Source organism: Petromyzon marinus, unplaced genomic scaffold, assembly GCF_048934315.1.
Source record: "Petromyzon marinus isolate PM22_M1 ecotype Great Lakes invasive population unplaced genomic scaffold, UKy_Petmar_22M1.pri1.0 PM_G_Scaffold_37, whole genome shotgun sequence".
NCBI lineage: Eukaryota > Metazoa > Chordata > Hyperoartia > Petromyzontiformes > Petromyzontidae > Petromyzon > Petromyzon marinus.
Window position 1 is genome coordinate 1,836,485 of NW_027422950.1, and position 24,207 is coordinate 1,860,691.

Below are 24,207 nucleotides of genomic sequence, written 5' to 3' on the forward strand. Positions count from 1 at the left end.
TGGTTCATGTATATATGGCTTCTGGTTCATGTATATATGGCTTCTGGGTCATGTATATATGGCTTCTGGATCATGTATATATGGGTTCTGGTTCATGTATATATGGCTTCTGTTTCATGTATATATGGCTTCTGGTTCATGTATATATGGCTTCTGGGTCATGTATATATGGCTTCTGGGTCATGTATATATAGCTTCTGGTTCATGTATATATGGCTTCTGGTTCATGCATATATGGCTTCTGGTTCATGCATATATGGCTTCTGGGTAATATATATATGGCTTCTGGATCATGTATATATGGGTTCTGGTTCATGTATATATGGCTTCTGTTTCATGTATATATGGCTTCTGATTCATGTGTATATTGCTTCTGGTTCATGTATATATTGCTTCTGGTTCATGTATATATTGCTTCTGGTTCATGTATATATGGCTTCTGGTTCATGTATATATGGCTTCTGGTTCATGTGTATATGGCTTCTGGTTCATGTATATATGGCTTCTGGTTCATGTATATATGGCTTTTGCTTCATGTATATATGCCTTCTGGTTCATGTATATATGCCTTCTGGTTCCTGTATATATGGCTTCTGGATCATGTATATATGGCTGCTGGTTCATGTATATATGGCTTCTGGATCATGTATATATGGCTTCTGGTTCATGTATATATGGCTTCTGGTTCATGTATATATGGCTTCTGGTTCATGTATATATTGCTTCTGGATCATGTATATATGGCTTCTGGATCATGTATATGGCTTCTGGGTCATGTATATATGGCTTCTGGTTCATGTATATATAGCTTCCGGATCATGTATATATGGCTTTTGATTCATGTATATATGGCTTCTGGTCCATGTATATATGGCTTCTGGTTCATGTATATATGGCTTCTGGTTCATGTATATATGGCTTCTGGTTCATGTATATATGGCTTCTGGTTCATGTATATATGGCTTCTGGATCATGTATATATGGGTTCTGGTTCATGTATATATGGCTTCTGGTTCATGTGTATATTGCTTCTGGTTCATGTATATATGGCTTCTGGTTCATGTATATATGGCTTCTGGTTCATGTATATATGGCTTCTGGGTCATGTATATATAGCTTCTGGTTCATGCATATATGGCTTCTGGTTCATGCATATATGGCTTCTGGGTAATGTATATATGGCTTTTGGATCATGTATATATGGGTTCTGGTTCATGTATATATGGCTTCTGTTTCATGTATATATGGCTTCTGGTTCATGTGTATATTGCTTCTGGTTCATGTATATATTGCTTCTGGTTCATGTATATATTGCTTCTGGTTCATGTATATATGGCTTCTGGTTCATGTGTATATGGCTTCTGGTTCATGTATATATGGCTTCTGGTTCATGTATATATGGCTTTTGCTTCATGTATATATGCCTTCTGGTTCATGTATATATGCCTTCTGGTTCCTGTATATATGGCTTCTGGTTCATGTCTATATGGCTGCTGGTTCATGTATATATGGCTTCTGGATCATGTATATATGGCTTCTGGTTCATGTATATATGGCTTCTGGTTCATGTATATATGGCTTCTGGTTCATGTATATATTGCTTCTGGATCATGTATATATGGGTTCTGGTTCATGTATATATGGCTTCTGTTTCATGTATATATGGCTTCCGGTTCATTTGTATATTGCTTCTGGTTCATGTATATATGGCTTCTGGTTCATGTATATATGGCTTCTGGTTCATGTATATATGGCTTCTGGGTCATGTATATATGGGTTCTGGTTCATGTATATATGGCTTCTGATTCATGTGTATATTGCTTCTGGTTCATGTATATATGGCTTCTGGTTCATGTATATATGGCTTCTTATTCATGTATATATGGCTTCTGATTCATGTATATATGGCTTCTGGGTCATGTATATATGGCTTCTGGATCATGTATATATGGCTTCTGGTTCATGTATATATGGCTTCTGGTTCATGTGTATATTGCTTCTGGTTCATGTATATATGGCTTCTGGTTCATATATATATGGCTTCTTATTCATGTATATATGGCTTCTGATTCATGTATATATGGCTTCTGGGTCATGTATATATGGCTTCTGGATCATGTATATATGGCTTCTGGTTCATGTATATATGGCTTCTGGTTCATGTATATATGGCTTCTGGTTCATGGATATATGGCTTCTGGTTCATGTATATATGGCTTCTGGTTCATGTATATATGGCTTTTGCTTCATGTAAATATGCCTTCTGGTTCATGTATATATGCCTTCTGGTTCCTGTATATATGGCTTCTGGTTCATGTATATATGGCTGCTGGTTCATGTATATATGGCTTCTGGATCATGTATATATGGCTTCTGGTTCATGTATATATGGCTTCTGGTTCATGTATATATTGCTTCTGGATCATGTATATATGGCTTCTGGATCATGTATTTGCTTCTGGGTCATGTATATATGGCTTCTGGGTCATGTATATATGGGTTCTGGTTCATGTATATATGGCTTCTGTTTCATGTATATATGGCTTCCGGTTCATGTGTATATTGCTTCTGGTTCATGTATATATGGCTTCTGGTTCATGTATATATGGCTTCTGATTCATGTATATATGGCTTCTGGGTCATGTATATATGGCTTCTGGATCATGTATATACGGCTTCTGGATCATGTATATATGGGTTCTGGTTCATGTATATATGGCTTCTGGTTCATGTATATATGGCTTCTTATTCATGTATATATGGCTTCTGATTCATGTATATATGGCTTCTGGGTCATGTATATATGGCTTCTGGATCATGTATATATGGCTTCTGGTTCATGTATATATGGCTTCTGGTTCATGTGTATATTGCTTCTGGTTCATGTATATATGGCTTCTGGTTCATGTATATATGGCTTCTTATTCATGTATATATGGCTTCTGATTCATGTATATATGGCTTCTGGGTCATGTATATATGGCTTCTGGATCATGTATATATGGCTTCTGGTTCATGTATATATGGCTTCTGGTTCATGTATATATGGCTTCTGGTTCATGGATATATGGCTTCTGGTTCATGTATATATGGCTTCTGGTTCATGTATATATGGCTTTTGCTTCATGTAAATATGCCTTCTGGTTCATGTATATATGCCTTCTGGTTCCTGTATATATGGCTTCTGGTTCATGTATATATGGCTGCTGGTTCATGTATATATGGCTTCTGGATCATGTATATATGGCTTCTGGTTCATGTATATATGGCTTCTGGTTCATGTATATATTGCTTCTGGATCATGTATATATGGCTTCTGGATCATGTATTTGGCTTCTGGGTCATGTATATATGGCTTCTGGGTCATGTATATATGGGTTCTGGTTCATGTATATATGGCTTCTGTTTCATGTATATATGGCTTCCGGTTCATGTGTATATTGCTTCTGGTTCATGTATATATGGCTTCTGGTTCATGTATATATGGCTTCTGATTCATGTATATATGGCTTCTGGGTCATGTATATATGGCTTCTGGATCATGTATATACGGCTTCTGGATCATGTATATATGGGTTCTGGTTCATGTATATATGGCTTCTGGTTCATGTATATATGGCTTCTGGGTCATGTATATATGGCTTCTGGATCATGTATATGGCTTCTGGGTCATGTATATATGGCTTCTGGTTCATGTATATATAGCTTCCGGATCATGTATATATGGCTTTTGATTCATGTATATATGGCTTTTGGTCCATGTATATATGGCTTCTGGTTCATGTATATATGGCTTCTGGTTCATGTATATATGGCTTCTGGTTGATGTATATATGGCTTCTGGTTCATGTATATATAGCTTCTGGTTCATGTATATATGGCTTCTGGTTCATGTATATATGGCTTCTGGTTCATGTATATATGGCTTCTGGGTCATGTATATATGGCTTCTGGATCATGTATATATGGGTTCTGGTTCATGTATATATGGCTTCTGTTTCATGTATATATGGCTTCCGGTTCATGTGTATATTGCTTCTGGTTCATGTATATATGGCTTCTGGTTCATGTATATATGGCTTCTGATTCATGTATATATGGCTTCTGGGTCATGTATATATGGCTTCTGGGTCATGTATATATGGCTTCTGGATCATGTATATATGGGTTCTGGTTCATGTGTATATTGCTTCTGGTTCATGTATATATGGCTTCTGGTTCATGTATATATGGCTTCTGGTTCATGTATATATGGCTTCTGATTCATGGATATATGGCTTCTGGTTCATGTATATATGGCTTCTGGTTCATGTATATATGGCTTCTGGTTCATGTGTATATTGCTTCTGGTTCATGTATATATTGCTTCTGGTTCATGTATATATGGCTTCTGGTTCATGTGTATATGGCTTCTGGTTCATGTATATATGGCTTCTGGTTCATGTATATATGGCTTTTGCTTCATGTATATATGCCTTCTGGATCATGTATATATGGCTTCTGGTTCATGTATATATGGCTTCTGGTTCATGTATATATGGCTTCTGGTTCATGTATATATTGCTTCTGGATCATGTATATATGGCTTCTGGATCATGTATATATGGCTTCTGGGTTATGTATATATGGGTTCTGGGTCATGTATATATGGGTTCTGGTTCATGTATATATGGCTTCTGTTTCATGTATATATGGCTTCCGGTTCATGTGTATATTGCTTCTGGTTCATGTATATATGGCTTCTGGTTCATGTATATATGGCTTCTGATTCATGTATATATGGCTTCTGGGTCATGCATATATGGCTTCTGGATCATGTATATATGGCTTCTGGATCATGTATATATGGGTTCTGGTTCATGTATATATGGCTTCTGGTTCATGTGTATATTACTTCTGGTTCATGTATATATGGCTTCTGGTTCATGTATATATGGCTTCTGGTTCATGTATATATGGCTTCTGATTCATGGATATATGGCTTCAGGTTCATGTATATATGGCTTCTGGTTCATGTATATATGGCTTTTGCTTCATGTATATATGCCTTCTGGTTAATGTATATATGCCTTCTGGTTCCTGTATATATGGCTGCTGGTTCATGTATATATGGCTGCTGGTTCATGTATATATGGCTGCTGGTTCATGTATATATGGCTTCTGGATCATGTATATATGGCTTCTGGTTCATGTATATATTGCTTCTGGATCATGTATATATGGCTTCTGGTTCATGTATATATTGCTTCTGGATCATGTATATATGGGTTCTGGTTCATGTATATATGGCTTCTGGTTCATGTATATATGGCTTCCGGTTCATGTGTATATGGCTTTTGATTCATGTATATATGGCTTCTGGTCCATGTATATATGGCTTCTGGTTCATGTATATATGGCTTCTGGTTCATGTATATATGGCTTCTGGTTGATGTATATATGGCTTCTGTTTCATGTATATATGGCTTCCGGTTCATGTGTATATTGCTTCTGATTCATGTATATATTGCTTCTGGTTCATGTATATATGGCTTCTGGTTCATGTATATATGGCTGCTGGTTCATGTATATATGGCTTCTGGATCATGTATATATGGCTTCTGGTTCATGTATATATTGCTTCTGGATCATGTATATATGGCTTCTGGATCATGTATATGGCTTCTGGGTCATGTATATATGGCTTCTGGTTCATGTATATATAGCTTCCGGATCATGTATATATGGCTTTTGATTCATGTATATATGGCTTCTGGTCCTTGTATATATGGCTTCTGGTTGATGTATATATGGCTTCTGGTTCATGTATATATAGCTTCTGGTTCATGTATATATGGCTTCTGGTTCATGTATATATGGGTTCTGGTTCATGTATATATGGCTTCTGGGTCATGTATATATGGCTTCTGGATCATGTATATATGGGTTCTGGTTCATGTATATATGGCTTCTGTTTCATGTATATATGGCTTCCGGTTCATGTGTATATTGCTTCTGGTTCATGTATATATGGCTTCTGGTTCATGTATATATGGCTTCTGATTCATGTATATATGGCTTCCTGGGTCATGTATATATGGCTTTTGGATCATGTATATATGGCTTCTGGTTCATGTATATATGGCTTCTGGTTCATGTGTATATGGCTTCTGGATCATGTATATATTGCTTCTGGTTCATGTATATATGGCTTCTGGTTCATGTGTATATGGCTTCTGGTTCATGTATATATGGCTTCTGGTTCATGTATATATGGCTTTTGCTTCATGTATATATGCCTTCTGGTTCATGTATATATGGCTTCTGGTTCCTGTTTATATGGCTTCTGGTTCATGTATATATGGCTGCTGGTTCATGTATATATGGCTTCTGGATCATGTATATATGGCTTCTGGTTCATGTATATATGGCTTCTGGTTCATGTATATATGGCTTCTGGTTCATGTATATATTGCTTCTGGATCATGTATATATGGCTTCTGGATCATGTATATATGGCTTCTGGGTCATGTATATATGGCTTCTGGTTCATGTATATATAGCTTCCGGATCATGTATATATGGCTTTTGATTCATGTATATATGGCTTCTGGTTCATGTGTATATTGCTTCTGGTTCATGTATATATGGCTTCTGATTCATGGATATATGGCTTCTGGTTCATGTGTATATTGCTTCTGGTTCATGTATATATTGCTTCTGGTTCATGTATATATGGCTTCTGGTTCATGTGTATATGGCTTCTGGTTCATGTATATATGGCTTCTGGTTCATGTATATATGGCTTTTGCTTCATGTATATATGCCTTCTGGTTCATGTATATATGGCTTCTGGTTCCTGTTTATATGGCTTCTGGTTCATGTATATATGGCTGCTGGTTCATGTATATATGGCTTCTGGATCATGTATATATGGCTTCTGGTTCATGTATATATGGCTTCTGGTTCATGTATATATAGCTTCTGGTTCATGTATATATTGCTTCTGGATCATGTATATATGGCTTCTGGATCATGTATATATGGCTTCTGGGTCATGTATATATGGCTTCTGGTTCATGTATATATAGCTTCCGGATCATGTATATATGGCTTTTGATTCATGTATATATGGCTTCTGGTTCATGTATATATGGCTTCTGGTTCATGTATATATGGCTTCTGGTTCATGTATATATGGCTTCTGGTTCATGTATATATGGCTTCTGGGTCATGTATATATGGCTTCTGGATCATGTATATATGGGTTCTGGTTCATGTATATATGGCTTCTGGTTCATGTATATATGGCTTCTGGTTCATGTATATATGGCTTTTGCTTCATGTATATATGCCTTCTGGTTCATGTATATATGCCTTCTGGTTCCTGTATATATGGCTTCTGGTTCATGTATATATGGCTGCTGGTTCATGTATATATGGCTTCTGGATCATGTATATATGGCTTCTGGTTCATGTATATATGGCTTCTGGTTCATGTATATATGGCTTCTGGATCATGTATATATGGCTTCTGGATCATGTATATGGCTTCTGGGTCATGTATATATAGCTTCTGGTTCATGTATATATAGCTTCCGGATCATGTATATATGGCTTTTGATTCATGTATATATGGCTTCTGGTCCATGTATATATGGCTTCTGGTTCATGTATATATGGCTTCTGGTTCATGTATATATGGCTTCTGGGTCATGTATATATGGCTTCTGGATCATGTATATATGGGTTCTGGTTCATGTATATATGGCTTCTGGTTCATGTGTATATTGCTTCTGGTTCATGTATATATGGCTTCTGGTTCATGTATATATGGCTTCTGGTTCATGTGTATATTGCTTCTGGTTCATGTATATATTGCTTCTGGTTCATGTATATATGGCTTCTGGTTCATGTATATATGGCTTCTGGTTCATGTATATATGGCTTTTGCTTCATGTATATATGCCTTCTGGTTCATGTATATATGGCTTCTGGTTCCTGTATATATGGCTTCTGGTTCATGTATATATGGCTGTTGGTTCATGTATATATGGCTTCTGGATCATGTATATGGCTTCTGGGTCATGTATATATGGCTTCTGGTTCATGTATATATGGCTTCTGGTCCATGTATATATGGCTTCTGGTTCATGTATATATGGCTTCTGGTTCATGTATATATGGCTTCTGGTTCATGTATATATTGCTTCTGGATCATGTATATATGGCTTCTGGTCCATGTATATATGGCTTCTGGATCATGTATATATTGCTTCTGGATCATGTATATATGGCTTCTGGATCATGTATATGGCTTCTGGGTCATGTATATATGGCTTCTGGTTCATGTGTATATTGCTTCTGGTTCATGTATATATGGCTTCTGGTTCATGTATATATGGCTTCTGGTTCATGTGTATATGGCTTCTGGTTCATGTGTATATGGCTTCTGGTTCATGTATATATGGCTTCTGGTTCATGTATATATGGCTTTTGCTTCATGTATATATGCCTTCTGGTTCATGTATATATGGCTTCTGGTTCCTGTATATATGGCTTCTGGTTCATGTATATATGGCTGTTGGTTCATGTATATATGGCTTCTGGATCATGTATATATGGCTTCTGGTTCATGTATATATGGCTTCTGGTTCATGTATATATGGCTTCTGGTTCATGTATATATTGCTTCTGGATCATGTATATATGGCTTCTGGATCATGTATATGGCTTCTGGGTCATGTATATATGGCTTCTGGTTCATGTATATATGGCTTCTGGTCCATGTATATATGGCTTCTGGTTCATGTATATATGGCTTCTGGTTCATGTATATATGGCTTCTGGTTCATGTATATATGGCTGCTGGTTCATGTATATATGGCTTCTGGATCATGTATATATGGCTTCTGGTTCATGTATATATGGCTTCTGGTTCATGTATATATGGCTTCTGGTTCATGTATATATTGCTTCTGGATCATGTATATATGGGTTCTGGTTCATGTATATATGGCTTCTGTTTCATGTATATATGGCTTCCGGTTCATTTGTATATTGCTTCTGGTTCATGTATATATGGCTTCTGGTTCATGTATATATGGCTTCTGGTTCATGTATATATGGCTTCTGGGTCATGTATATATGGGTTCTGGTTCATGTATATATGGCTTCTGATTCATGTGTATATTGCTTCTGGTTCATGTATATATGGCTTCTGGTTCATGTATATATGGCTTCTTATTCATGTATATATGGCTTCTGATTCATGTATATATGGCTTCTGGGTCATGTATATATGGCTTCTGGATCATGTATATATGGCTTCTGGTTCATGTATATATGGCTTCTGGTTCATGTGTATATTGCTTCTGGTTCATGTATATATGGCTTCTGGTTCATATATATATGGCTTCTTATTCATGTATATATGGCTTCTGATTCATGTATATATGGCTTCTGGGTCATGTATATATGGCTTCTGGATCATGTATATATGGCTTCTGGTTCATGTATATATGGCTTCTGGTTCATGTATATATGGCTTCTGGTTCATGGATATATGGCTTCTGGTTCATGTATATATGGCTTCTGGTTCATGTATATATGGCTTTTGCTTCATGTAAATATGCCTTCTGGTTCATGTATATATGCCTTCTGGTTCCTGTATATATGGCTTCTGGTTCATGTATATATGGCTGCTGGTTCATGTATATATGGCTTCTGGATCATGTATATATGGCTTCTGGTTCATGTATATATGGCTTCTGGTTCATGTATATATTGCTTCTGGATCATGTATATATGGCTTCTGGATCATGTATTTGCTTCTGGGTCATGTATATATGGCTTCTGGGTCATGTATATATGGGTTCTGGTTCATGTATATATGGCTTCTGTTTCATGTATATATGGCTTCCGGTTCATGTGTATATTGCTTCTGGTTCATGTATATATGGCTTCTGGTTCATGTATATATGGCTTCTGATTCATGTATATATGGCTTCTGGGTCATGTATATATGGCTTCTGGATCATGTATATACGGCTTCTGGATCATGTATATATGGGTTCTGGTTCATGTATATATGGCTTCTGGTTCATGTATATATGGCTTCTTATTCATGTATATATGGCTTCTGATTCATGTATATATGGCTTCTGGGTCATGTATATATGGCTTCTGGATCATGTATATATGGCTTCTGGTTCATGTATATATGGCTTCTGGTTCATGTGTATATTGCTTCTGGTTCATGTATATATGGCTTCTGGTTCATGTATATATGGCTTCTTATTCATGTATATATGGCTTCTGATTCATGTATATATGGCTTCTGGGTCATGTATATATGGCTTCTGGATCATGTATATATGGCTTCTGGTTCATGTATATATGGCTTCTGGTTCATGTATATATGGCTTCTGGTTCATGGATATATGGCTTCTGGTTCATGTATATATGGCTTCTGGTTCATGTATATATGGCTTTTGCTTCATGTAAATATGCCTTCTGGTTCATGTATATATGCCTTCTGGTTCCTGTATATATGGCTTCTGGTTCATGTATATATGGCTGCTGGTTCATGTATATATGGCTTCTGGATCATGTATATATGGCTTCTGGTTCATGTATATATGGCTTCTGGTTCATGTATATATTGCTTCTGGATCATGTATATATGGCTTCTGGATCATGTATTTGGCTTCTGGGTCATGTATATATGGCTTCTGGGTCATGTATATATGGGTTCTGGTTCATGTATATATGGCTTCTGTTTCATGTATATATGGCTTCCGGTTCATGTGTATATTGCTTCTGGTTCATGTATATATGGCTTCTGGTTCATGTATATATGGCTTCTGATTCATGTATATATGGCTTCTGGGTCATGTATATATGGCTTCTGGATCATGTATATACGGCTTCTGGATCATGTATATATGGGTTCTGGTTCATGTATATATGGCTTCTGGTTCATGTATATATGGCTTCTGGGTCATGTATATATGGCTTCTGGATCATGTATATGGCTTCTGGGTCATGTATATATGGCTTCTGGTTCATGTATATATAGCTTCCGGATCATGTATATATGGCTTTTGATTCATGTATATATGGCTTTTGGTCCATGTATATATGGCTTCTGGTTCATGTATATATGGCTTCTGGTTCATGTATATATGGCTTCTGGTTGATGTATATATGGCTTCTGGTTCATGTATATATAGCTTCTGGTTCATGTATATATGGCTTCTGGTTCATGTATATATGGCTTCTGGTTCATGTATATATGGCTTCTGGGTCATGTATATATGGCTTCTGGATCATGTATATATGGGTTCTGGTTCATGTATATATGGCTTCTGTTTCATGTATATATGGCTTCCGGTTCATGTGTATATTGCTTCTGGTTCATGTATATATGGCTTCTGGTTCATGTATATATGGCTTCTGATTCATGTATATATGGCTTCTGGGTCATGTATATATGGCTTCTGGGTCATGTATATATGGCTTCTGGATCATGTATATATGGGTTCTGGTTCATGTGTATATTGCTTCTGGTTCATGTATATATGGCTTCTGGTTCATGTATATATGGCTTCTGGTTCATGTATATATGGCTTCTGATTCATGGATATATGGCTTCTGGTTCATGTATATATGGCTTCTGGTTCATGTATATATGGCTTCTGGTTCATGTGTATATTGCTTCTGGTTCATGTATATATTGCTTCTGGTTCATGTATATATGGCTTCTGGTTCATGTGTATATGGCTTCTGGTTCATGTATATATGGCTTCTGGTTCATGTATATATGGCTTTTGCTTCATGTATATATGCCTTCTGGATCATGTATATATGGCTTCTGGTTCATGTATATATGGCTTCTGGTTCATGTATATATGGCTTCTGGTTCATGTATATATTGCTTCTGGATCATGTATATATGGCTTCTGGATCATGTATATATGGCTTCTGGGTTATGTATATATGGGTTCTGGGTCATGTATATATGGGTTCTGGTTCATGTATATATGGCTTCTGTTTCATGTATATATGGCTTCCGGTTCATGTGTATATTGCTTCTGGTTCATGTATATATGGCTTCTGGTTCATGTATATATGGCTTCTGATTCATGTATATATGGCTTCTGGGTCATGCATATATGGCTTCTGGATCATGTATATATGGCTTCTGGATCATGTATATATGGGTTCTGGTTCATGTATATATGGCTTCTGGTTCATGTGTATATTACTTCTGGTTCATGTATATATGGCTTCTGGTTCATGTATATATGGCTTCTGGTTCATGTATATATGCCTTCTGGTTCCTGTATATATGGCTGCTGGTTCATGTATATATGGCTGCTGGTTCATGTATATATGGCTGCTGGTTCATGTATATATGGCTTCTGGATCATGTATATATGGCTTCTGGTTCATGTATATATTGCTTCTGGATCATGTATATATGGCTTCTGGTTCATGTATATATTGCTTCTGGATCATGTATATATGGGTTCTGGTTCATGTATATATGGCTTCTGGTTCATGTATATATGGCTTCCGGTTCATGTGTATATGGCTTTTGATTCATGTATATATGGCTTCTGGTCCATGTATATATGGCTTCTGGTTCATGTATATATGGCTTCTGGTTCATGTATATATGGCTTCTGGTTGATGTATATATGGCTTCTGTTTCATGTATATATGGCTTCCGGTTCATGTGTATATTGCTTCTGGTTCATGTATATATTGCTTCTGGTTCATGTATATATGGCTTCTGGTTCATGTATATATGGCTGCTGGTTCATGTATATATGGCTTCTGGATCATGTATATATGGCTTCTGGTTCATGTATATATTGCTTCTGGATCATGTATATATGGCTTCTGGATCATGTATATGGCTTCTGGGTCATGTATATATGGCTTCTGGTTCATGTATATATAGCTTCCGGATCATGTATATATGGCTTTTGATTCATGTATATATGGCTTCTGGTCCTTGTATATATGGCTTCTGGTTCATGTATATATGGCTTCTGGTTCATGTATATATGGCTTCTGGTTGATGTATATATGGCTTCTGGTTCATGTATATATAGCTTCTGGTTCATGTATATATGGCTTCTGGTTCATGTATATATGGGTTCTGGTTCATGTATATATGGCTTCTGGGTCATGTATATATGGCTTCTGGATCATGTATATATGGGTTCTGGTTCATGTATATATGGCTTCTGTTTCATGTATATATGGCTTCCGGTTCATGTGTATATTGCTTCTGGTTCATGTATATATGGCTTCTGGTTCATGTATATATGGCTTCTGATTCATGTATATATGGCTTCCTGGGTCATGTATATATGGCTTTTGGATCATGTATATATGGCTTCTGGTTCATGTATATATGGCTTCTGGTTCATGTGTATATGGCTTCTGGATCATGTATATATTGCTTCTGGTTCATGTATATATGGCTTCTGGTTCATGTGTATATGGCTTCTGGTTCATGTATATATGGCTTCTGGTTCATGTATATATGGCTTTTGCTTCATGTATATATGCCTTCTGGTTCATGTATATATGGCTTCTGGTTCCTGTTTATATGGCTTCTGGTTCATGTATATATGGCTGCTGGTTCATGTATATATGGCTTCTGGATCATGTATATATGGCTTCTGGTTCATGTATATATGGCTTCTGGTTCATGTATATATGGCTTCTGGTTCATGTATATATTGCTTCTGGATCATGTATATATGGCTTCTGGATCATGTATATATGGCTTCTGGGTCATGTATATATGGCTTCTGGTTCATGTATATATAGCTTCCGGATCATGTATATATGGCTTTTGATTCATGTATATATGGCTTCTGGTTCATGTGTATATTGCTTCTGGTTCATGTATATATGGCTTCTGATTCATGGATATATGGCTTCTGGTTCATGTGTATATTGCTTCTGGTTCATGTATATATTGCTTCTGGTTCATGTATATATGGCTTCTGGTTCATGTGTATATGGCTTCTGGTTCATGTATATATGGCTTCTGGTTCATGTATATATGGCTTTTGCTTCATGTATATATGCCTTCTGGTTCATGTATATATGGCTTCTGGTTCCTGTTTATATGGCTTCTGGTTCATGTATATATGGCTGCTGGTTCATGTATATATGGCTTCTGGATCATGTATATATGGCTTCTGGTTCATGTATATATGGCTTCTGGTTCATGTATATATGGCTTCTGGTTCATGTATATATTGCTTCTGGATCATGTATATATGGCTTCTGGATCATGTATATATGGCTTCTGGGTCATGTATATATGGCTTCTGGTTCATGTATATATAGCTTCCGGATCATGTATATATGGCTTTTGATTCATGTATATATGGCTTCTGGTTCATGTATATATGGCTTCTGGTTCATGTATATATGGCTTCTGGTTCATGTATATATGGCTTCTGGTTCATGTATATATGGCTTCTGGGTCATGTATATATGGCTTCTGGATCATGTATATATGGGTTCTGGTTCATGTATATATGGCTTCTGGTTCATGTATATATGGCTTCTGGTTCATGTATATATGGCTTTTGCTTCATGTATATATGCCTTCTGGTTCATGTATATATGCCTTCTGGTTCCTGTATATATGGCTTCTGGTTCATGTATATATGGCTGCTGGTTCATGTATATATGGCTTCTGGATCATGTATATATGGCTTCTGGTTCATGTATATATGGCTTCTGGTTCATGTATATATGGCTTCTGGATCATGTATATATGGCTTCTGGATCATGTATATGGCTTCTGGGTCATGTATATATAGCTTCTGGTTCATGTATATATAGCTTCCGGATCATGTATATATGGCTTTTGATTCATGTATATATGGCTTCTGGTCCATGTATATATGGCTTCTGGTTCATGTATATATGGCTTCTGGTTCATGTATATATGGCTTCTGGGTCATGTATATATGGCTTCTGGATCATGTATATATGGGTTCTGGTTCATGTATATATGGCTTCTGGTTCATGTGTATATTGCTTCTGGTTCATGTATATATGGCTTCTGGTTCATGTATATATGGCTTCTGGTTCATGTGTATATTGCTTCTGGTTCATGTATATATTGCTTCTGGTTCATGTATATATGGCTTCTGGTTCATGTATATATGGCTTCTGGTTCATGTATATATGGCTTTTGCTTCATGTATATATGCCTTCTGGTTCATGTATATATGGCTTCTGGTTCCTGTATATATGGCTTCTGGTTCATGTATATATGGCTGTTGGTTCATGTATATATGGCTTCTGGATCATGTATATGGCTTCTGGGTCATGTATATATGGCTTCTGGTTCATGTATATATGGCTTCTGGTCCATGTATATATGGCTTCTGGTTCATGTATATATGGCTTCTGGTTCATGTATATATGGCTTCTGGTTCATGTATATATTGCTTCTGGATCATGTATATATGGCTTCTGGTCCATGTATATATGGCTTCTGGATCATGTATATATTGCTTCTGGATCATGTATATATGGCTTCTGGATCATGTATATGGCTTCTGGGTCATGTATATATGGCTTCTGGTTCATGTGTATATTGCTTCTGGTTCATGTATATATGGCTTCTGGTTCATGTATATATGGCTTCTGGTTCATGTGTATATGGCTTCTGGTTCATGTGTATATGGCTTCTGGTTCATGTATATATGGCTTCTGGTTCATGTATATATGGCTTTTGCTTCATGTATATATGCCTTCTGGTTCATGTATATATGGCTTCTGGTTCCTGTATATATGGCTTCTGGTTCATGTATATATGGCTGTTGGTTCATGTATATATGGCTTCTGGATCATGTATATATGGCTTCTGGTTCATGTATATATGGCTTCTGGTTCATGTATATATGGCTTCTGGTTCATGTATATATTGCTTCTGGATCATGTATATATGGCTTCTGGATCATGTATATGGCTTCTGGGTCATGTATATATGGCTTCTGGTTCATGTATATATGGCTTCTGGTCCATGTATATATGGCTTCTGGTTCATGTATATATGGCTTCTGGTTCATGTATATATGGCTTCTGGTTCATGTATATATGGCTGCTGGTTCATGTATATATGGCTTCTGGATCATGTATATATGGCTTCTGGTTCATGTATATATGGCTTCTGGTTCATGTATATATGGCTTCTGGTTCATGTATATATTGCTTCTGGATCATGTATATATGGCTTCTGGATCATGTATATATGGCTTCTGGGTCATGTATATATGGCTTCTGGTTCATGTATATATAGCTTCCGGATCATGTATATATGGCTTTTGATTCATGTATATATGGCTTCTGGTTCATGTATATATGGCTTCTGGTTCATGTATATATGGCTTCTGGTTCATGTATATATGGCTTCTGGTTCATGTATATATGGCTTCTGGGTCATGTATATATGGCTTCTGGATCATGTATATATGGGTTCTGGTTCATGTATATATGGGTTCTGGTTCATGTATATATGGCTTCTGTTTCATGTATATATGGCTTCTGGTTCATGTGTATATTGCTTCTGGTTCATGTATATATTGCTTCTGGTTCATGTATATATTGCTTCTGGTTCATGTATATATGGCTTCTGGTTCATGTGTATATGGCTTCTGGTTCATGTATATATGGCTTCTGGTTCATGTATATATGGCTTTTGCTTCATGTATATATGCCTTCTGGTTCATGTATATATGCCTTCTGGTTCCTGTATATATGGCTTCTGGTTCATGTATATATGGCTGCTGGTTCATGTATATATGGCTTCTGGATCATGTATATATGGCTTCTGGTTCATGTATATATGGCTTCTGGTTCATGTATATATGGCTTCTGGATCATGTATATATGGCTTCTGGATCATGTATATGGCTTCTGGGTCATGTATATATAGCTTCTGGTTCATGTATATATAGCTTCCGGATCATGTATATATGGCTTTTGATTCATGTATATATGGCTTCTGGTCCATGTATATATGGCTTCTGGTTCATGTATATATGGCTTCTGGTTCATGTATATATGGCTTCTGGGTCATGTATATATGGCTTCTGGATCATGTATATATGGGTTCTGGTTCATGTATATATGGCTTCTGGTTCATGTGTATATTGCTTCTGGTTCATGTATATATGGCTTCTGGTTCATGTATATATGGCTTCTGGTTCATGTGTATATTGCTTCTGGTTCATGTATATATTGCTTCTGGTTCATGTATATATGGCTTCTGGTTCATGTATATATGGCTTCTGGTTCATGTATATATGGCTTTTGCTTCATGTATATATGCCTTCTGGTTCATGTATATATGGCTTCTGGTTCCTGTATATATGGCTTCTGGTTCATGTATATATGGCTGTTGGTTCATGTATATATGGCTTCTGGATCATGTATATGGCTTCTGGGTCATGTATATATGGCTTCTGGTTCATGTATATATGGCTTCTGGTCCATGTATATATGGCTTCTGGTTCATGTATATATGGCTTCTGGTTCATGTATATATGGCTTCTGGTTCATGTATATATTGCTTCTGGATCATGTATATATGGCTTCTGGTCCATGTATATATGGCTTCTGGATCATGTATATATTGCTTCTGGATCATGTATATATGGCTTCTGGATCATGTATATGGCTTCTGGGTCATGTATATATGGCTTCTGGTTCATGTGTATATTGCTTCTGGTTCATGTATATATGGCTTCTGGTTCATGTATATATGGCTTCTGGTTCATGTGTATATTGCTTCTGGTTCATGTATATATTGCTTCTGGTTCATGTATATATGGCTTCTGGTTCATGTGTATATGGCTTCTGGTTCATGTATATATGGCTTCTGGTTCATGTATATATGGCTTTTGCTTCATGTATATATGCCTTCTGGTTCATGTATATATGGCTTCTGGTTCCTGTATATATGGCTTCTGGTTCATGTATATATGGCTGTTGGTTCATGTATATATGGCTTCTGGATCATGTATATATGGCTTCTGGTTCATGTATATATGGCTTCTGGTTCATGTATATATGGCTTCTGGTTCATGTATATATTGCTTCTGGATCATGTATATATGGCTTCTGGATCATGTATATGGCTTCTGGGTCATGTATATATGGCTTCTGGTTCATGTATATATGGCTTCTGGTCCATGTATATATGGCTTCTGGTTCATGTATATATGGCTTCTGGTTCATGTATATATGGCTTCTGGTTCATGTATATATTGCTTCTGGATCATGTATATATGGCTTCTGGTCCATGTATATATGGCTTCTGGATCATGTATATATTGCTTCTGGATCATGTATATATGGCTTCTGGATCATGTATATGGCTTCTGGGACATGTATATATGGCTTCTGGTTCATGTATATATGGCTTCTGGTCCATGTATATATGGCTTCTGGTTCATGTATATATGGCTTCTGGTTCATGTATATATGGCTTCTGGTTCATGTATATATTGCTTCTGGATCATGTATATATGGCTTCTGGTTCATGTATATATGGCTTCTGGTTCATGTGTATATTGCTTCTGGTTCATGTATATATGGCTTCTGGTTCATGTATATATGGCTTCTGGTTCATGTATATATGGCTTCTGGTTCATGTGTATATTGCTTCTGGTTCATGTATATATTGCTTCTGGTTCATGTATATATGGCTTCTGGTTCATGTGTATATGGCTTCTGGTTCATGTATATATGGCTTCTGGTTCATGTATAAATGGCTTTTGCTTCATGTATATATGCCTTCTGGTTCATGTATATATGGCTTCTGGTTCCTGTATATATGGCTTCTGGTTCATGTATATATGGCTGCTGGTTCATGTATATATGGCTTCTGGATCATGTATATATGGCTTCTGGTTCATGTATATATGGCTTCTGGTTCATGTATATATGGCTTCTGGTTCATGTATATATTGCTTCTGGATCATGTATATATGGCTTCTGGATCATGTATATGGCTTCTGGGTCATGTATATATGGCTTCTGGTTCATGTATATATGGCTTCTGGTCCATGTATATATGGCTTCTGGTTCATGTATATATGGCTTCTGGTTCATGTATATATGGCTTCTGGTTCAAGTATATATTGCTTCTGGATCATGTATATATGGCTTCTGGATCATGTATATATGGCTTCTGGATCATGTATATATGGCTTCTGGGTCATGTATATATGGCTTCTGGGTCATGTATATATGGCTTCTGGGTCATGTATATATGGGTTCTGGTTCATGTATATATGGCTTCTGTTTCATGTATATATGGCTTCCGGTTCATGTGTATATTGCTTCTGGTTCATGTATATATGGCTTCTGGTTCATGTATATATGGCTTCTGATTCATGTATATATGGCTTCTGGGTCATGTATATATGGCTTCTGGATCATGTATATATGGCTTCTGGATCATGTATATATGGGTTCTGGTTCATGTATATATGGCTTCTGGTTCATGTGTATATTGCTTCTGGTTCATGTATATATGGCTTCTGGTTCATGTATATATGGCTTCTGGTTCATATATATATGGCTTCTGATTCATGGATATATGGCTTCTGGTTCATGTATATATGGCTTCTGGTTCATGTATATATGGCTTCTGTTTCATGCATATATTGCTTCTGGATCATGTATATATGGCTTCTGGATCATGTATATGGCTTCTGGGTCATGTATATATGGCTTCTGGGTCATGTATATATGGGTTCTGGTTCATGTATATATGGCTTCTGTTTCATGTATATATGGCTTCCGGTTCATGTGTATATTGCTTCTGGTTCATGTATATATGGCTTCTGGTTCATGTATATATGGCTTCTGGTTCATGTATATATGGCTTCTGGATCATGTATATATGGGTTCTGGTTCATGTATATATGGCTTCTGGTTCATGTGTATATTGCTTCTGGTTCATGTATATATGGCTTCTGGTTCATGTATATATGGCTTCTGGTTTCAAGTATATATGGCTTCTGATTCATGGATATATGGCTTCTGGTTCATGTATATATGGCTTCTGGTTCATGTATATATGGCTTTTGCTTCATGTATATATGCCTTCTGGTTCATGTATATATGCCTTCTGGTTCCTGTATATATGGATTCTGGTTCATGTATATATGGCTGCTGGTTCATGTATATATGGCTTCTGGATCATGTATATATGGCTTCTGGTTCATGTATATATGGCTTCTGGTTCATGTATATATGGCTTCTGGTTCATGTATATATTGCTTCTGGATCATGTATATATGGCTTCTGGATCATGTATATGGCTTCTCGGTCATGTATATATGGCTTCTGGTTCATGTATATATAGCTTCCGGATCATGTATATATGGCTTTTGATTCATGTATATATGGCTTCTGGTCCATGTATATATGGCTTCTGGTTCATGTATATATGGCTTCTGGTTCATGTATATATGGCTTCTGGTTGATGTATATATGGCTTCTGGTTCATGTATATATAGCTTCTGGTTCATGTATATATGGCTTCTGGTTCATGTATATATGGCTTCTGGTTCATGTATATATGGCTTCTGGGTCATGTATATATGGCTTCTGGATCATGTATATATGGGTTCTGGTTCATGTATATATGGCTTCTGTTTCATGTGTATATGGCTTCCGGTTCATGTGTATATTGCTTCTGGTTCATGTATATATGGCTTCTGGTTCATGTATATATGGCTTCTGATTCATGTATATATGGCTTCTGGGTCATGTATATATGGCTTCTGGATCATGTATATATGGGTTCTGGTTCATGTATATATGGCTTCTGGTTCATGTGTATATTGCTTCTGGTTCATGTATATATGGCTTCTGGTTCATGTATATATGGCTTCTGGTTCATGTATATATGGCTTCTGATTCATGGATATATGGCTTCTGGGTCATGTATATATGGCTTCCTGTTCATGTGTATATGGCTTCTGGTTAATGTGTATATTGCTTCTGGTTCATGTATATATTGCTTCTGGTTCATGTATATATGGCTTCTGGTTCATGTATATATGGCTTCTGGATCATGTATATATGGGTTCTGGTTCATGTATATATGGCTTCTGGTTCATGTGTATATTGCTTCTGGTTCATGTATATATGGCTTCTCGTTCATGTATACATGGCTTCTGGTTCCTGTATATATGGCTTCTGGTTCATGTATATATGGCTTCTGGTTCATGTATATATTGCTTCTGGATCATGTATATATGGCTTCTGGATCATGTATATGGCTTCTGGGTCATGTATATATGGCTTCTGGTTCATGTATATATAGCTTCCGGATCATGTATATATGGCTTTTGATTCATGTATATATGGCTTCTGGTCCATGTATATATGGCTTCTGGTTCATATATATATGGCTTCTGATTCATGGATATATGGCTTCTGGTTCATGTATATATGGCTTCTGGTTCATGTATATATGGCTTCTGGTTCCTGCATATATGGCTTCTGGTTGATGTATTTATGGCTTCTGGGTCATGTATATATGGCTTCTGGATCATGTATATATGGGTTCTGGTTCATGTATATATAGCTTCTGGTTCATGTATATATGGCTTCTGGTTCATGTATATATGGCTTCTGGGTCATGTATATATGGCTTCTGGATCATGTATATATGGGTTCTGGTTCATGTATATATGGCTTCTGTTTCATGTATATATGGCTTCTGGTTCATGTGTATATTGCTTCTGGTTCATGTATATATGGCTTCTGGTTCATGTATATATGGCTTCTGATTCATGCATATATGGCTTCTGGTTCATGTATATATGGCTTCTGGTTCATGTATATATGGCTTCTGGTTCCTGTATATATGGCTTCTGGTTCATGTATATATGGCTGCTGGTTCATGTATATATGGCTTCTGGATCATGTATATATGGCTTCTGGTTCATGTATATATGGCTTCTGGTTCATGTATATATTGCTTCTGGATCATGTATATATGGCTTCTGGATCATGTATTTGGCTTCTGGGTCATGTATATATGGCTTCTGGGTCATGTATATATGGGTTCTGGTTCATGTATATATGGCTTCTGTTTCATGTATATATGGCTTCCGGTTCATGTGTATATTGCTTCTGGTTCATGTATATATGGCTTCTGGTTCATGTATATATGGCTTCTGATTCATGTATATATGGCTTCTGGGTCATGTATATATGGCTTCTGGATCATGTATATACGGCTTCTGGATCATGTATATATGGGTTCTGGTTCATGTATATATGGCTTCTGGTTCATGTATATATGGCTTCTTATTCATGTATATATGGCTTCTGATTCATGTATATATGGCTTCTGGGTCATGTATATATGGCTTCTGGATCATGTATATATGGCTTCTGGTTCATGTATATATGGCTTCTGGTTCATGTGTATATTGCTTCTGGTTCATGTATATATGGCTTCTGGTTCATGTATATATGGCTTCTTATTCATGTATATATGGCTTCTGATTCATGTATATATGGCTTCTGGGTCATGTATATATGGCTTCTGGATCATGTATATATGGCTTCTGGTTCATGTATATATGGCTTCTGGTTCATGTATATATGGCTTCTGGTTCATGGATATATGGCTTCTGGTTCATGTATATATGGCTTCTGGTTCATGTATATATGGCTTTTGCTTCATGTAAATATGCCTTCTGGTTCATGTATATATGCCTTCTGGTTCCTGTATATATGGCTTCTGGTTCATGTATATATGGCTGCTGGTTCATGTATATATGGCTTCTGGATCATGTATATATGGCTTCTGGTTCATGTATATATGGCTTCTGGTTCATGTATATATTGCTTCTGGATCATGTATATATGGCTTCTGGATCATGTATTTGGCTTCTGGGTCATGTATATATGGCTTCTGGGTCATGTATATATGGGTTCTGGTTCATGTATATATGGCTTCTGTTTCATGCATATATGGCTTCCGGTTCATGTGTATATTGCTTCTGGTTCATGTATATATGGCTTCTGGTTCATGTATATATGGCTTCTGATTCATGTATATATGGCTTCTGGGTCATGTATATATGGCTTCTGGATCATGTATATACGGCTTCTGGATCATGTATATATGGGTTCTGGTTCATGTATATATGGCTTCTGGTTCATGTATATATGGCTTCTGGGTCATGTATATATGGCTTCTGGATCATGTATATGGCTTCTGGGTCATGTATATATGGCTTCTGGTTCATGTATATATAGCTTCCGGATCATGTATATATGGCTTTTGATTCATGTATATATGGCTTCTGGTCCATGTATATATGGCTTCTGGTTCATGTATATATGGCTTCTGGTTCATGTATATATGGCTTCTGGTTGATGTATATATGGCTTCTGGTTCATGTATATATAGCTTCTGGTTCATGTATATATGGCTTCTGGTTCATGTATATATGGCTTCTGGTTCATGTATATATGGCTTCTGGGTCATGTATATATGGCTTCTGGATCATGTATATATGGGTTCTGGTTCATGTATATATGGCTTCTGTTTCATGTATATATGGCTTCCGGTTCATGTGTATATTGCTTCTGGTTCATGTATATATGGCTTCTGGTTCATGTATATATGGCTTCTGATTCATGTATATATGGCTTCTGGGTCATGTATATATGGCTTCTGGGTCATGTATATATGGCTTCTGGATCATGTATATATGGGTTCTGGTTCATGTGTATATTGCTTCTGGTTCATGTATATATGGCTTCTGGTTCATGTATATATGGCTTCTGGTTCATGTATATATGGCTTCTGATTCATGGATATATGGCTTCTGGTTCATGTATATATGGCTTCTGGTTCATGTATATATGGCTTCTGGTTCATGTGTATATTGCTTCTGGTTCATGTATATATTACTTCTGGTTCATGTATATATGGCTTCTGGTTCATGTGTATATGGCTTCTGGTTCATGTATATATGGCTTCTGGTTCATGTATATATGGCTTTTGCTTCATGTATATATGCCTTCTGGATCATGTATATATGGCTTCTGGTTCATGTATATATGGCTTCTGGTTCATGTATATATGGCTTCTGGTTCATGTATATATTGCTTCTGGATCATGTATATATGGCT